The following is a 17304-nucleotide window of genomic DNA, read 5'->3' on the forward strand; positions in this document are numbered from 1 at the left end:
AGTAGTAATGTAAATTATTTAGGTTATTTACCTATTTATTTTTAATAATGGCATGGTGCACATGTATTATAAAGGAGAGGGTTGATATGGAAGCCTTTGGGAGTGGAAGTAGTGTAGCTCCTTCAGCATGATCAGCTATTGGCTCTGCCAAGAGGCTGGATTTATTTTCCCAGGTGCAGGGTTGGGCTGGTGAAGCTGAGGCTGCTAGAGTCTCTCTCTACAGAGCTGGGCTGAAAGGGTGTACCTGCTCAGCTCCATGCTGCCTCCAAGACCTATAATCTGGAATTAAATTATAAAAAATATGTCAGACAGAATCCCAGAAAGGTTCATAATAGGTCACTGAGTCTGTCCATCCTTCCTGCCTTATTGGGATAAACCTCACCTTGGTCATTCCTGACAGTTGTCTAACCTGACTTGCAGTCAGCCATTAGTGATGATGGCAAAAGCCTTTTAATAACAGTTGTCTGTGTCAATGGAGACCTTTTAGGTTAGGAACATGCATTGCCATTTAAGGGGATTGTTCCTGTCCCACATTTTGGCCTAGCTGGGGATTCTTAAAACAGTATGTTGCAATAACTTGTGACAGAGAAAAGAAAGATCTGTGGAGTTCAAGTACCTAGTTTATTCTGTAGTTTCTTCAAGCACTGAAGTGATTCTACTCAGAATGTTTGTTTGTCAAAGTTCTTTCTGTGGTTGCAAGGGGAAGCCTCTTATGTGTCCAGCTTGTGTACAGCGTGGGTCTTAGGAGAAGAGGCCAAGTGGATGTACAGTCAGTCAAAATGAGACAGTGGGAAAAGTAGACAGTGGACAGATGGCTTGCTTAAATCTGAGATGTCCTCACTGTGGAAAAGATGACCAGCTTTGGAAGAGACCGGGCTAAACAATTAAATGTGTTACAATTTGGCTTCATTTCATCTTCAGCATGGAAAATTATGTTATTTCAAGCCCTCAAGCCTTGTGGGACTTTCTCTGGGTTTGACCTCCTTGAAGGCATCCATCCAACACGAGTAACTTTGATTGTTTAATAGTACGTGATGCTGACATTTTGCAATAGCTTCATTACAGACAGACTTCCAGCAATGCAGGGTGTGTCTGAGTGTGTCTGCAGCTCGAGCTGAGGACGTCAATGCTGCTCTTGGCTGACAAGAGCCATTACTTGGAGCAAATCTGTATCATTCTAGATGTGTAAAAATCTCCTTTGAAAGGAGGGGCCAGTGCAGAAAAGAAAAGCTTTTTTAATTTATCACAATAATAATTCTGTTTTGCTGCTGAGGAGAATGCTTCCTATCAAGTCAGCTTACCTCTTAATGCCAGCTTTAGTTAAAACCCACTGATTTAAAAGTGCAATCAAACAGTACTACTATTAGAAAGTTATTCAGTGTTCAGAAAATGTAACGTGTCTGTCTTGAAATTTGTTGTGGTTTTTTTGGTTTTACTCCCCATCTCTGTGTTTTCCTCTGGCAGATATTCTTGAAACAAACTCTTAAAAAGCTTTGGATTCAATCAGATGCTTATTCATAAGTAGAGTGACAGAATTATTTTGGCTGGAAGGGACCTCTGGAAGTCTAGACCGGCACCCTGCTTGGAGGAAGGCTAGTTTCAAATTCTTTCTTTCTTGGAGACTGATTTTTCTTCTATCTGCATGGGAAGAAGTAAACTGAGGGGAGTAGGAAGGATCACAGTTTGTTAGGGGAAGGTGAGGAAGCACTGTCTTTGTGGTTTCTGGCTATGTCTGCCTGTATATTTTGGTTTTCTTCCATGCTTTTTAATTTTTTCAATAAATTCTTAATGAGAACAACTAGATAATGTCCTTAACAGAGTAGAATGAGTACAGTGAGATAAGAGCAAGAACTGATGGTCTGTGATGAAGAGGGAAGAGGTGTCAGGCAGATGTAATTAAAACTGCGGAAGGTTACTTAGATAGAGCTTTTGCAACTTGAGATTTTGAGTCCTTTTAATGCAAACAGTTATGCTTTAAATGCAGGGAGTTTGTGGCTCTAGGTGAAGAACAGGTGGGAGCAAACAGTGTTCCAGTTGTGTGAAAAGCTGGCAGTGGCCCCTGGGCTCTGGTCAGTGTGATGGCCAGGGCACTGCAGGCGTGGCACGTCATTGCCAGCGTACTGAACCCGTGCTTTTTCAGTCTTGAACCACAAATGTACTAGTATAAATAAAACTAGAAGTCTAAATAAAGTTAAGAAGTATAAATAAAATCCCTGACTTGTGGTGGAGCCTGGGGGAGACAGGGGGCAGCATGCCACCTCCCTAGGGTATTGATTTTTTTACATTTGAGCCTTTCTCCAGCTTGCTCTTTGTTTCTGAAGAAGTGAGGCTGCTGCAGCAGAGCACACCTTTCTTTTGTTTGCCAGTCCTACACTGAAACTGCTGCTACTGTTTATTGCGGGGGTTTTTGCTGACATTATAATAGCTTCAGCATTCTTCTATTTTCAGGTGTAAGTGAGCTTCTAGACAAAATCCATGCTTGGTTTCTTTTTTTCCACTCTTGCTCTTGAAGGTACTAGTGTGTTAACGATATAAAAAAAAACCCCAAAACCCTGGAGTTACACAACATGATGCACAGAAATGCATGGTCAAAGATGAGTCACAGACCTGCATGTTTTTCAAGCTAATAGTTTAAAGATTACACCTCACTAACTGCATTGAATGTAGTCTATATAAATATTCAAAGAATATTTGCCTGTTTTTCTACCTCTTCATATTACTTGGATGTATGTAGCGAAATGCTTATCTGAATTTGATTTGCTTTCATCTTGTACGTGAATTTCTTGTAAGCTTTTATTTATAAAGTTTTAATTGGGCAGAAAAAGACTGCATAGAAAACCTTGATTACTCTGAGATTTTTCTCCTTCATGGAAAGTCCAAGGCAGGATGGAGAGAAAAACTTCTGGCAAGCTATCTACCCGACTGAAGGAATTAAGTTTTTGAAGTGGGATTAAATTAAGGTCTGGCAACCTGCAGTAGGAGCTGCACACACTCAGAGCTACACACAGTTATCCAGGCCTTGGATGACCTCTTAAATTAGTCTGGCTTTGTAATCTTGGAGCAAAAATATTCTGTCCTAATGTGGCTTAAATCAAAGGCTAGAACATATTTATTTTGCTTGCTGGCAAATTAGTGCAGCTGGGTACGTGATGCATGTCTTAATAAAATGTCTTAGAGGACAGCTGAAATACGTACCTGCTCTAGACCTTGAGGGCCAAACCTTCAACAGGTCCTTCCATGAAGGAATGGGAACATTTTTAATTTCAAGTTCTATTTTTTCTGTTGTTTTTTTTCTATCATACATTACTGTTCAGCAGAAAGAAGACAGAAGGGTGATACAGCCTATGGATTTACAGTGGCCAAAGGTTCTCATTGCAGTCTCTGGGGTAGATCCTCCGTTGGTGCAAATCATTCCTGCTGCTGAGAATGCAGTGCAGCTGTGGCACCTGATACCAACTGGAATTTGCCCATGGAGCCATGTTCACTTTCCTTCAATCCCCCTGATAATTTAGTACTGCCTGTGCTTGACTTTTAGACACCTTTCTCCTTATGACTGCGTTTCGTGGTTGTGGCCAGGCAGATGAAGACCCTCTATGAACACCTCTGTGAATCTTATATTGTTCAGAGCATGTGTGCTTCATTTTCAGTGAGACTGTTCACTTGCAAGCTCATGTATCTTCTGGATCTGCCCCCCAGATATGATGGTGATGGGTGCCATGTTAATAAGCAGAACAACAGGAAGAAACAGGCCTTGTCATGACATCTACTTTTTCTTTTTTTTAAAGGTGAACTTCCCCTGACCTTGAACATTGTGTTTCCAAAAGCAATATATGATTCTTCAAAGCGCAGTAGAAAAACCTTCCACTGGAAGGTGAAGGACATTATCTTTAAAAAAAAAAAAAAAAAAAAAGTAGAAATTAATACTCACACAAATTTGCTTCTATTTTAAACAGTGTTTGCTGGGTATTTCCCAGATGTAATTAGACTAATTATTTTTTCCCAAAAGTATTTGTTGCCAGAAGTGTGGAGTTTTTGTTTGTTTATTGTTTGTTTAAATTGTGTTTAGAGGATGAGTACCAAGGGACAGAGGCTGGATCTTGAATTCCTAGGACTGAAGTAAAGCACAGGCTGGTTGCAGCTTTTGAATGGATGAAGATTTCACTCTCTGCTGCTCTTTCCCTTCACATCTTTTTCATAATCAGCTGACTTCGCCTCCCTTGTAAAATCACCTATTCCTATCCGTTTATGGTCTGGGTGTTCAGACTTTTGAGGATGAAATGAACCAGCACTCAGAACATGTGAAGATTTGCAGTCTCAGAGAATTAGAGGAGCAAAGGGCTGGTTTGTGTGCTGTGCCATGTCAGAAAGGCTGCAAGCCCTCCTGCAGGGGCTGCAAGGGAATGCCCATGCTCTTCAGGGGAGGCTAACATGCTCTCAGTTCTGAGAAATACTATTGAGAAACCAGTAACTGCCTATTAAAAGGGGAAATTGTTCTAATTTTTTTATTCCTTCATCACCCTGATGGTGATTTGAAATGTATTAATATCACATATTTATCTGATAGGGAATCAAATGATGAATTCCTAACTTCGTGTCAGTGAGGTCTGTGACATAACTTTGAGATGCCAAAATATTAATAGAGTTAATTTTCATTTCACACAAAACATAATACCTTTCAAGCAGTAAATTATTTTAAGTGAACACTTTAAATACAAAGACTGATTAAAATGGGGAAGCTAGACTAAATCTGTGTGTCCCCTGATTTAAGTTTCTTCAGCATTCTCGTGCTGCATAATGATCTATTCCTTTGTAAATTACTTTTTTAATCTGTTCATCTGTCTTTCAGCAACTGAATTGTATCAAACCCTGTGCCATTTCTATGTGCTTTATGCATAAATAGTGGTTTTTTTATCTTCCAAACCCACACAAAAATTCTGAAGAATTTAAAGAGTCAGGATACAGAGAAGGGTTATGTATTTTCAAAGAGGTAATTGTATCACAGACTTGGAATGGCTTGAACTGAGCAGACTTCATTTTTCCTGTATCAGCAAGGCTCTCAAGCTAAAAGCAGTTGAATTTCAGCAGAATTCTGCACAATTCTGCACCCATGTGGAGCAGTAGGATGTGGGATTGTGGGTCCTGATTCAGCAGAACAGCTGAGTGTATATCCAAGTGTTTGCTGAACCTGAGCATTTATCACTAAACACAAATATCTGGTTCTTTGATTAAAACTGACTCTGGGCGATGCCAAAGGAGTCCTAAGAAATATGCAGCCCATAATGCAGCGCTGGAATTGCGTATGTGCAGGCAAATGGCGTTACTGAGGGTCTCTGGAGGGAGGTACTCCACTGATGAAAAGTACTTTTGAGGAAAATTTTATGGCACTGAATGGGGATGGCATTAATCCTTGTTTTTGTAAGATAATTTATTCAAGTTTTTCTTTTTTTTTTTAAGAGAAACTTGTCTTTAACAAGTTCTAAGCTTCACATAATTATTTTATAAATACTTTGCTGAAAATAATTCTTTTGTTTTCTGAAGGGAATTGGGATTTGAGGTTTTGCTTGTAGATCTTTTAATATCCTTTCTTATTTCAGGCCCTTATTAACTCTTTCTTAGCTTTTCCATCTGTCATTTGTCTTATAAATAACATGAACCCTCAATCCTTTTAATTAATAAAAGAAGTGGAAAAGGCATATTTAGTTAACTAAATATTAGACTTCACATGCTATAGAACCCCACACCCAGCATTCCCAAATGTGGTTCTGGGGTGTCTCAACAAGAAGTGAAGCACCTGCTATTAGAAAAACAATTGCTATTTTCACATGAAAATTATACTGAATTTCTGGAAATCTGTTTCTTTTATAAGCTCCTTCCACTGAAGCATGCTTGTATGATTCAATGCCATTATTTTACTGCCAGTGATGTTATAGTGTAGAGAAAATATAGGGACCAGATACATGCCTTTTCAAGAAAGAGAAATAATTTAATCCTCTGTAGCTAATGCTAAAAAGAACTGAAGTCTCTTAGGCTGTAAGTCATAGGAGAGATGAATTTGGAGTGAAGAAAAAATATATTTAGCACAAAGATTGTACCATGTTTCATTACCTGAAGGCACTGAGTTGAGTTCTTCTTTGGTGTGAACTTATTTTAAATCAATGGAATTTCACCAAAGATAAATTTTGACCCCAGGTGACAAAAGCAAAGGTTTTTAGTAATGCCATGAAGTGCAGCTGCTTTAAGCACAATGTGCTTTTCTTGATAAGTGTACTTTATAAAAAGATGGAGCTATTGTTCCTTTTTTTGGCAGCTTCCATATTATAAGACTTATTAATAGGCATTTAATAAAAAAGGGATTTTACCTGTCAGGGATGGAAATAACTAACTGAAAATGTCATTTACTCTCATTATTGAAGCAGTGCAGTGAAGAAGTAACAAATAAAGGAATTTGGGGCTGGGTGATGGAAATGTATGTAAGGTTTGTTGCTGTTTTATTTCTTCAGCATAAAGTTTGTTTTCATCTGAAGCAGCTTTGGTGTTTTGGTGGTGGGTTTTTCTGTTGTTTTCTTTAACACTTGAAGCCAAGAGTGAGTGAAGAATTTATTTTTATGGTTATTTTCCCTCATTTTCCTCTTTACTTTTTCTTCATTTCCTTGATCACCAAATCTGCCTTGTGTCTAGAAAGGATGATGGATACAATGTATTTTGGAGTAAATATTTTTCTTTATTTACATTTTTATTTTGAATGGAGCAGTAATACATATGTCTTACTAGAGATGCTCCTCAAGTTATTTTGATTCTAGCTACTATGTCAAAATGAATTTTTTCCATCACAAGAATGTATGCCTTTCCTTAATATGTAAAAATAAGGGAGGGGCACTTAGTGTCATAATGCCTTGGTGATTCTTTAACCTCCAGGAATTGTATGGAAGTGGATAAAGGTGAAAAGGTTATTTGAAAATGTAGCTATTACTGAAGTAGCTTAGCATAGTTCAGTTTGCAAATTTGGAGTTGTTTTAAGGAAATTTCTAGAATATTAAGAACTTTAAAAGCAGTGGTCACACATTTTATGTATTGGTGCGTGTGTGTGTTTAGTCCAAATGGGACTCCAGGGAAACATCTTCTCTGCAGCATAAAAGCTGGACATAAAGCATAAAAGCAGGGCTGGGCAGGTGCTGCTGTGTCTGAGGACCATGGTGGAGTCTTCTCCTGCCCGTGGAGTGATGTGCCCTCTTGATGCAGCCAAGCACGGCAGCCCCTGTGACGTGATGTGCGTGTTCATCTCTGTGGTGACTGAATGTAAATGTCTGTCTGAAGGACCTTTGGGAGAGGGTGGAGTGAGTTATGGGCTGTCAGAGCAGTTCCTTCCAGCTGTGGCTGAGCCATGAGCAGGGACTCCAGAAGGAGAGCACAGGGATGCTGGAGCAGCAGCTGGGCCTGTTCTTGTGCAGTCCCTGTGCCCGATGGCCATAGCCGAGTTAGGTGCAAAGGGCTAATCTATGGGCCTCTGCTTTTGACTGAAACATCCAAGGCTTGCATCTGGATTTGTGATGCTCTCTGTGATCTCCCCACGAGTTATTTCATCTCTCAGTCTTGGTTACTTGATATGTAAAATGGATGTGTTCAACCCTGGCATTGTCTGTGCAGGCCTGTTTGAAGAGCCAATGTAATCACTTTCAAGTCACATGGATCACAGTGTTGCTAACTGCTGGTATCTTAGTAATTCTTCAAAACCATCACCTACCTTTTTTGGAGGTATGAAAATAGCAAAAGTTTTATTAAATGTACTGCCAGACTTTTTGCCAATTTTGCTTGTTTTTAGACTCATGGATGCTGAGCTGCAGAGGTTTGTTGTGATCTCTGATAAGGATCAAGGTGGTTGATGTTTTGGCAAGTCATAGGTAAAGTATGATGTTCTGAGAAGTGTCTTAACTCATTGAGTTACTTATTTTACTCATTACTTATTTTACTCTGCCTGCCATCATTATTAAAAAAAAATTAAAAAATCACCATATTTGCAGGAAGTAGAATCAGTCACACCGAAGCATGGAAGTGGGAAATCTGAGACTGTACCAAAAATAATTTTCAAGTGAAATATGACTCTTTTCTTGCATCATTGGGAGACAACTTACAACAGCAGGTAGAACTGCATTAAATCCCCTGCAGGGTTTGAGCAACATGATACAAGTTAATGTGTGGCTTCAGTTTCCTGCATTAGGGTAGACTTTGACTCTGGACTATATAATAACTATATAATTTGTAAAAGTGGCCAGATTTCTGCATCTTCTGCTTTGAAATGTCATGTCAGTCCGGCAAAATTTTCTTTTATAGCACTTATGAATTCAAAGCAGTAATTAATTTTTCTGTGGGATATTTTCACCTTCAAGCTGAAAAAGTAATAGGTATTTGAATAAATTGGCAAGAAAACTGTTCAGAGATTACTTTGAAAATTACTTGTCTCAGTTGCTTTTTGGAAGTAGGCCAGTAGTAGTTATTTTTTCTTGCTAAAATAGTGCCCATGGCCATATTGTTGACTGCATTCATTTTCATTCTCCCAGTGCTAATGTTTGATCTCTGTGATCACACTTACCATCACAGAGGGAAGTAAGAGAGCTCAGGTATGCATCGTAGGAAGGTCTCTGAGGTTTTTCTGAAGATTACAATTGTCTTGATTGTAATACTTGACAAATGCTTCTGCAGTGCCTCCTGCGAAAAGGCCGGTTATCTGACTTCAGTAATGGTTTCTTTACCAAGAAAAAAAAAGGAACTGAAATGTCAGAATGGACATTTCAGAAAGGAATGGTTCATGCCAGTAACAGAAAAATAAAAGCAACCCTAAAAAGATCTGGTTATATTAGTTGTGTCTCTTGAAATATTTTTTTCTGTTTTGAAATTAACAAAGCTAGAGTTTTTTTCAGCAATTTCATGCCCAAGATAAAATAATGTTTAAGACTGTGTGATGGTTGATTTTGAGTAAAGCAGTTTAAAAAAAAAAGTTCCATAATTCTAGGTGTCTGATACATTTACTGGATCTCGAAAGTACGTTTGTAGCAAGAAGCCTATAAGTCATCTCTTATAAATACTAGACTGAACTTCAACTTTATTGATGTGATTCAGGAGAAAAGAATTCTAGTGAAACAGTTCTGAGTATTGAACTGCTTAATGGTGTTGTTAAAGTCTTGTATGTGGAGAAAACCAAACCAGCTTATTCTTCTGTTTGTTTCAAAATTGCACAAGCACTAAGTAAAGGATTAACCAAAAATATTGTCAAAAACATTTCAAGTGAAAGTTACTAACAAAGAACTCCTTTGGTTTTTCTTCCTTGCTTGAAGAGTCCTAAAATGTATCTTCCCTCTTTCTCCAGAGAAATAATAATGCACTTGAGATGGTTTTGTAGGTCAAGCATTCATGTAACTGTCTATGATTTGACAAGATTGCTCAAAGAAAAAGTGGAGTGAAATCAGGATTTACCCAGGAGGATTTTTGAGCAATGAATCAGTGCCTTTTTGGCTTAGTGGACTGAAGTAATTTAATTGGAGCAATCAGCATTTTGGTACTAGTTGACTGAACTAATTAAGTTGATTCAGTTCTGATAACTGTGTTGTCATCTTGTTCTAGTTGCTTTCCTTTAATTTTTGGAAGGAACCAGGCTGTATACTGGTGTCCCTGTGCTCCCTGGTGCCATCTCTTGCTGAAATGCTTCTTTGAGGATTCAGTTTGCTGCTTGGTGGGCTACAAGTGCTGCAGACATAACAGGTTCACATTGAGACCATAACTTTCTGCAGAGTCGCTGTGTCTTCTTCCCTTTAATCCCATTCTAAACCAGTCAGTAGGTGTCTGATCCTGATACAGTTGTGTAGCACTATGTCTCTAGGATGATTTAATGGCAGAAATTTGAAGATGGTGTAGCACAGGTCCTCTTTCTTAGTGTATTTAATCCTAGGGTTCATGTCCTGAAGTGATAACAAAACTTGTGTTCTGGTCTGAAGACTTTTGGCCTGCCTTCTCCATTGGCGACACATGGGTTTGTTTGCTTTTTCTTCGGAGCAGCTTCTTGTTAGGTCCTCTGCGCTATGTTGTTAACTAGGCCATGACTGGTGGAGTTGGAGAGGGATTTGCTGAGGACCTGCTGTGCAAGGGCTATTGTGCCAGTGTAGGGAAATCATGCTATTGCTCACTTTCAGTGGGACCCTGCAATGAGTGTGATGCTCTCTGCTCCCCTCTTTACTTGAGGCTATGTTCTTCCTCCTGTGTTCAATATCTCACTGTAATTGTTTGTATCCAAGATGTGTATTAGTATGTTTTTTTTTTTAGTTAGGATGATCTCATCACTAATGAGCATTTGATGCCTTTGTAATGTTCCTAATATATACATAGAACAGCTGGAAGAGACTTTTTAAACAAGCATCTTTGTAATATCCTGGATGATCTCAAACATTCAAATACAACAGTGCCGTTACATTGGAAGCTTTAAAGATAAACATTTTTTTCATACAATGGCTGAACAGTGTGTAGCGGGTGACATACGGGGTCTCTCTGCATTTGCAGTGAATGAAAACTGCAGTGAACTGTCCAAAGGGATTAACTATACGGTTAATAGTTAATAGTAAGCACAATTAAAAAACAGTAGATAAGAGAATACTTCTGTTCTATATTTCTGAATATATTTAATTTGTTACTGTAGCCTTGTTATCCAGAGAAAAGGTTGTTTATACTCCACAAGAACTTGGTTCTTTTCCAGCCAAACTTGTGGCCCTGGTGGTAGGGCTGTGAGCGGTGGGACTGTCAACTGCTCTGCCTGGGCTCTGTCTTGTCACGAGTCAGGTCTGTGCTGTGCTGGGGCAGGGAGTGGGGCTGTTTGTTACCCAGCTGTTTGTATGCAGTTAGAAAGTGTTGATACCGTGCTTTGGTTGGTCAGTAGGGGGTGGTAGCTTTTCTACAGCAGGATACACTCAGGCTTTCGCTTCACCAAATAACTTGCCTTGTGCAGTGTAAGGTTAAGCCTGCTTCTGCGTTGGATGGCCAGTAAATTAGCACAGATCTCATGAGGTGTTAGTGAAAGCATGGCTGTTAACTTCCATTCCATTCAATGAATTCAAACTACTGATCCACTGATGGGAAGAATAAGTTTCAGCTGGGTTCCTGTGTGATTACATGAGAGCTTTTGAAGTCCTAGAAGTGGCTGGTTTCCTCTGAACCATCATGATTGCTAGAGCAAATAAGGGACCCTTGGAAGTGTGTGGCAGGGGTAGTGGAGCCTCCCTTTGTTGCAGCAGGTCATGTTTGTACTAGGTCAAAAATGAGTTTCCTCTTATAGAAGGAGAGCATTGAAGTATTGTTCAAGTATTTTAAGTAACTTGATCTGTGGCTCACCTGGTGGCACAGTCGGACACAACCACAATGTAAAACAGCCTGTCAGAATTGGAATATATGGCAACAAAACTATTTGGTTTACTGGCACAGCTATACATCCTTACCCAAAAGTACACGAAAAAGCTGACAGAATCACTTTTTTTTTGTTCATGTAACTCTACCCATAACAAGGGTTTGCCATCTAGTTTCCCACAGTGATATGTAATACATTACAAGAAGGAAATATGCTGCTATACAATGCAATGTTGAAACTTCTGTGCTTCTCCTATGAAGACTATTCAATAAATGAGAGGCAACAGTCCTCCTCTGGACTCTTGAGCTATGGAACCCTTCACAGTCAGTGTGTTATGCTACAATGTAAGCAAGTGAAAGCCTCAACCATTTGACCTTGTTAAACTCTCCCCAACCATATAGTTTAACTGGGCCCTGCATTAGTCTGTCTGCTTGTTTTTTTGTTTGTATTAAGATGCCACTTGTTTTACGTCTAAGTTGTTTCAGTCCCTAGCTCTTGTTTTTTTCCCCAAAATCAAAGCCTGATATTAGCTCCTAATTACAAATATGCTGAAATGTGTTGCTTACGTGGTATTTTCTTCTACAAAAACAATAGTAGTAATTAAAAAAAAAAAGGCCATGTAATATGCATAGCAATGGCCACTTTCAAGCTGTTAAAAATTCCAGCAAACCAGATGAATTGCCATCACCAAGTGCTGACTCAATGATAGCTTTTATGTGCACTTTGAATGTTTAGCAGGAAGAGAGATTACTCATTCCTCCACCTTTCTGGGGGACTGTTTGAAAGCTTGCAAATCGTGTATGAGGCCCCTCAGACTGCTGACTGCACTGCAAAGTTATTTTGCATCTAGTAAGTTCCAGGATATTGTGACTGTTTTCTGAATAACACTATCCTTTACTGATTGTACTTGAAAACAAATAGTGCTGTTCTAAGTGTTGCCGAGTCACTTTGAAAGGCTCACTGAAGGGTTTCTCACTGCTTACCCCAGATGTAGGGCTGAGGTGTTGGTTGTTCTTTTTGTAGGAAGCAAAAAGCCATCCTGCTCACTGGGTCTCTGCTTACAGTTCTGTCAGGGGCTAAGAAACCTTCTGTGATCTTGCACTTTAACATTTGGTTAGCGTTTTCTGGTTAGTTTTTACAGAATATACCTGCATTTTTCCCCCCTGAAGCCTTGTTTGTTTGCTTGTTGAAGAAGGAGCAACAGGCATTTTCCTGTACTGGAGAAGACAAGGAATTGCGCTCCATTGCCAGCTATCGGGCCCCCATGTGTTCCCTGTAGTGTCAAGGGGGCTCATGCTTCCTTTGTGTAAGCCCTTAAATGGGAGTTGAACCTTTGCCATACAGAGAGATGGATTTCTACACCTGTGGGGTCTCTGAAAGGGAAGTGCTTCAGATGTGCATGTGAACATTTTATATTTTTGTGAAACCTGAATCGGCTTTGAAGTCCCCTGAGACTTTTTTCTGTGCGGCAATGATACTAAGATGCATGCCTTATAAAGGCTACGTTAGCACTGGGCACAAATGACTTATTTCCTGAGTTCAAAATCCTTTCCCCAGCTTCCCTTAAAAAAAAAAAAAAAAGTTAGTAAAAGATTATTTGAGGAGAAGAGCGATTGTGATTTCATATGGAGGCCATCTCAGTTCTCCTTTTATATCTGCTGCTCGCCTGGGAGAATACGCTGTAATCATGTCCAGAGCTTGAATTGTTTTCAGCTTCTTATTAGTTTTGAAAATGCGTTTAGCAGTTGACTGCCAATGTGCGTGCTCCTTCTGGTTACAGCTAACAAGCAGCTGGGCAGTGCATTGAGAAAATGTGGAATTGGTTAACTCTTGTCGAACCACATCTCTGTGTTTCTTCAGTTGCCCTTGTAGAACTATGTGGGGAGAAATCCTGTAGGACAGCACAATGGGCACGTGCATATTAATAAGGGAAGAAAGGAGCAAAAGGAAGTCAAGGAGGAGAAAATAGTTTGGTATTCTGGCAGGGAAGAAGGGCTGTAATGAGCGAAGTGTGAGTTGTTGCTCAGATAGCGAGGAGATGAGTGAGCGGTGGCATTTAGTAAGAAACTCCTTAAACAGAACTTTAGCTCAGGGGGAACGGAAGGAGGTACATTAGTGAGTGATTCATTTCAGAACTCTGAGGTTGCAGATGGCCTTTTGAGAAACCTTTCCGAAGTGAGCAGTTTTAGTTTTTCATTGAGAATTATTTTGGTTTGGTGTAGCGTATATTTTATTTCTGGTGGGCAGAAAAGAACCTCAGGGATACAAGTTAGTGTTTTATTTTACAATTAAATATATATCCCTTTGTATTACTTCAACAGTTTTGAAAATCTTGTTACTGGACTTACTCTGTCAAAATTTACACTTTAAATAATGGAATTAATGCCTGTCTGCTGATGGGCCTTTTTCTTTTCAGTGTGGATGAGGTGCAAGTATAGGATATATACAGCCAAATCTTTTTACATGTGGCTGCCATCTGCATGAGCTAAATTACTGCCTATGAATCAGACATACAATATGCAAGCTCTGCTCTGTATAAAGATCTGCTCCCAACTTGCTTAGAGTCATCCTTTCTCACTCTCCATTTAGTCCTTTCTCTGGCAAACCTCCCATGGACCTCATCTGGATTCTTGCCTGATTAAGGACTAAGAGCTTGACCCTATGAGATAATAATAAAACCCCAACATCCCTGCAAGAATGTACAGATTTCAATGGGAGTTGAAGGCAGCGTGTGCTGCTAAAGTCTTCAGCATGTATGCTGGGTTTAAGGTAATGATTTAAGGACTTGGCTGTGTTACAGTGTACATACTGGCCCTAACTTGATTAAGCTGTGCATATATTACTATGATTTCAATCCTCTATGGAAAGGGAAACACATAGTCTCTCTGTGGATTTTGTGGCTTATTTAGAATGAATTTTCATTTTCTGAGTGTGCATATTGAGATGTTTCTCACCAGAAAATTTCAGTTTATTGGTACTTGTACTTTTTTAGGAGCTGTTTTCCTAAAAGCAGGGATCCAAGAGCAGATTGCTTTGGGAAGTGGAGGTCATGAAATTGTAAGAACTAGGAAGGGTCATAACTTTGACTCTTATTGCACACAGCCTTCCAAAATGATTCACTGTTTCCTTAAAAGATTCCAGTATCTCCACGTTTTTGTTAGAAACAAAGAAACAGAAAGCTAATTATCACATCCAGGAAGAAAACACATTACTGAATTAGACCATATAATGAGCAAGGTTGGATAGTGACCTTCAGCTGTTTGTATGGGTAATGCTCTTTAGACTTTCTTTGTTTTAATAGGGCAGACTACCCAAACCCAAGATTTAAAAAGAATTCCACAGAACCTCTGAGTTTAGGAGGGGGAACGAAATATTGAAATGCTCACCTAACCCCCAAATTAGCTTTTAATAAAAAACTGGGTAAGTATAAAATTCATTTTTACTTGCAAATAATTTCTAACGTAAAAAACTGTTCTTTAATGTTATATTATTGCTTATATATTTCTTTTGGAATGCTGCTGCACCTAGGCACAAGAAGGGACCTGAAATTCCATTTTACATTGAAAGAATAACCCCTAAAAGACAAAAGTTTCTTGATTTGAAGGCTATAGCATAGCTACAGGATGCCTACCAGGAAAGTCACTTTTTATTGAAAAGCTCACCACAAACACAAGTAGTATTTAATTAAATTTAAATAAATTTATAAAAAAAACCCAAAAATCAACAAACTGTCACTGAAAAAATCTACATAGTTTTCTGGTGGTAATGCTCTTTCATTATTTGGAGACCAGCACTCCTGTTTTTATAAACTTTTTTGGTGCATATGCTTCTTTTTTTCATGCACCTATAATTGTCTCCATACAAGGTTCACAGGGTGGGTGTCACTGTGATTGCACACAGTGGACAGTATCTGGTCAACCATATAACACTTGTGTGTTTACAAGCATGATGTGTTTTATCATCCTGCAACATGGACTTCTGCTGTGATGACCTAGTAACACAAAACGTTTATACAGACAGGAATAGTCAAGCTTGGATGCTTTAGGAGTCCAGCAGAGCAGATTGCAAAGGCCCAAGCGATGCAACCCCAAAGAGGTTCTAATGAAAAAAGATAGGAAACAATGACTAGTTAAAGTGCTCTTGTACACCCTGATGCATATTCAAGATAGTGCTGTGAACCAGTAAGTTTGTGGTCGCTTTTCCTGTAGAGACTGAAGGAAGGAAGATGAGGTTTGGCTGAGAAAAGAAATGGGAAGCTGTGAAAAGAAAAAGTAGAAGGTACAGGCTGTTGAGGAAAGGAAGGCAATAACTTAATTTCTGGTATCCAATCTGTGTTGTATATGTTCATGGTTATCGGAGGTACATGGGGGATGGCAGGAAGGAGGAGGCATCAGATCTTCCACCTTACCTGTAAATGCCTTTGGCTGGCTTCAGCTGGGGAAGTCTCACAGCCTGTATGGAAAGGACTGGTAGGATGCAGTGCCTGGAAAAGAGCACCCTCAGCCACTTCACTGATGGCACTGAGCTGACATACTGGAGGGAAGGAATGCCACCCAGAGGGACATTGACATGCTGCAGACATCAGCAAGTCCAGAGGAGGCCACGTAGTTGATAAGGGGACTAGAACACCTTCCCTCTGAAGAATAGCTGAGAAAGTTGGGGCTGTTCAGCCTGGAGAAGAGAAGGTTGCATGGAGGCCTGAGAGTATCTGAAGGGGGTCTACAAGAAAGGCACAGAGGGACTCTTCATTCAGGAAGTATAGTGACAGAACAAGGAGTAATGGCTCAAACTGAAAGAGGAGAAGTTTAGGTTGCGTATATGGAGGAGATTCTTTAGTGTGGGGGTGGTGAGATACTGGGGCAGGTTGCCCAAGGAAGTTGTGGATGCCCTATCCCTGGCAGTTTTCAAGGCCTGGTTGGATGGGGCTTTGAGCAATCTGGAGTAGTGGGAGATGTGTCTGCCCATGGCAGGGGCGTTGGAACCAGATGATCTTTAGGTTCCTTCCAACCTAAACCATTCTGTCATTCTGTGATTCCAAGAGGAGGGAGCATGCATCCTTTTTCCTGGCAATTGATACAAAATAATCTTTCCAGTCCCAGTTTTCCTTATATAATTCTGAGGTTGTAATTCCATTTAAGTCTGCAACACTCTGTTGTTTCCCTTGTATGGCTGTTACTGTGTTTCAGGGCTGGACTGCTGGGTTCAGGGGGTTGGAAGATCAGGCAGGGCATGGAGCATATGCTGTACTCTGGCACTCTGGCCAGGTGTTGTTTGATTGCATACTCCCACCATCAGTTTCTCCTCCATTAAGTGTGTTTTGCAATATGCCTCTTTATTTTTTTTTTTTTTAAGGAAAATGTGAACAACCTTTAAGGGGTGTATTTCATATAAAACATTCAAAGAGAACCTGCTGTGTTAGCTAAAAAGGGTTAATTTGAAGTCTCATTTAAAAGCCACCAAATTATTTGCCTAAGGACAAGCTCATTTTCTCAGCTGCTGAATTTCTTTTGCCCCATAAATTAATGGTAATAATGTTAACAGGTTATAAAAGGGGAAAATATAGCAATGGAGCCATGTTAGTGCAAACCATTTATCTCAAGTGCTAAGTTGCACTTTAAATGATAGTTATGTTTTTAGGAAACTGGGGCCAAGCATTTCAAAAGTCTCAGATCCTTAACTTCTTGAAAATACCCTGAAAAATATTTGTCTAAGTTTATGCACCTGGAATTTCTGGTTTAAGCAATCTTACTTCAGGGTAACTTCACGGTGATGATGGTAACACTGAGCTGTGGTGTAACGGCCTGTGGTCCAGTGGAAGGTGGGTTGGTTGCTTTTCACATGTCAGTATTAGAGTAACAGCTGAGTTTAAGATGTAACATCACACTTTGAAAACAGGTTCTGTTTAGAATGTGGTGTAAGCA

General features: G+C 39.6%; 1 protein-coding gene across 2 annotated transcripts in view; it reads left to right on the top strand.

The window, feature by feature from the left end:
- Positions 1 to 17304, top strand: part of TGFBR3 (transforming growth factor beta receptor 3) — a 115104-nt gene that overhangs the window by 13884 nt on the left and 83916 nt on the right. The window lies entirely within an intron of this gene.

This window comes from Pyrgilauda ruficollis, unplaced genomic scaffold (assembly GCF_017590135.1).
Source record: "Pyrgilauda ruficollis isolate IOZ18807 unplaced genomic scaffold, ASM1759013v1 scaffold6, whole genome shotgun sequence".
NCBI lineage: Eukaryota > Metazoa > Chordata > Aves > Passeriformes > Passeridae > Pyrgilauda > Pyrgilauda ruficollis.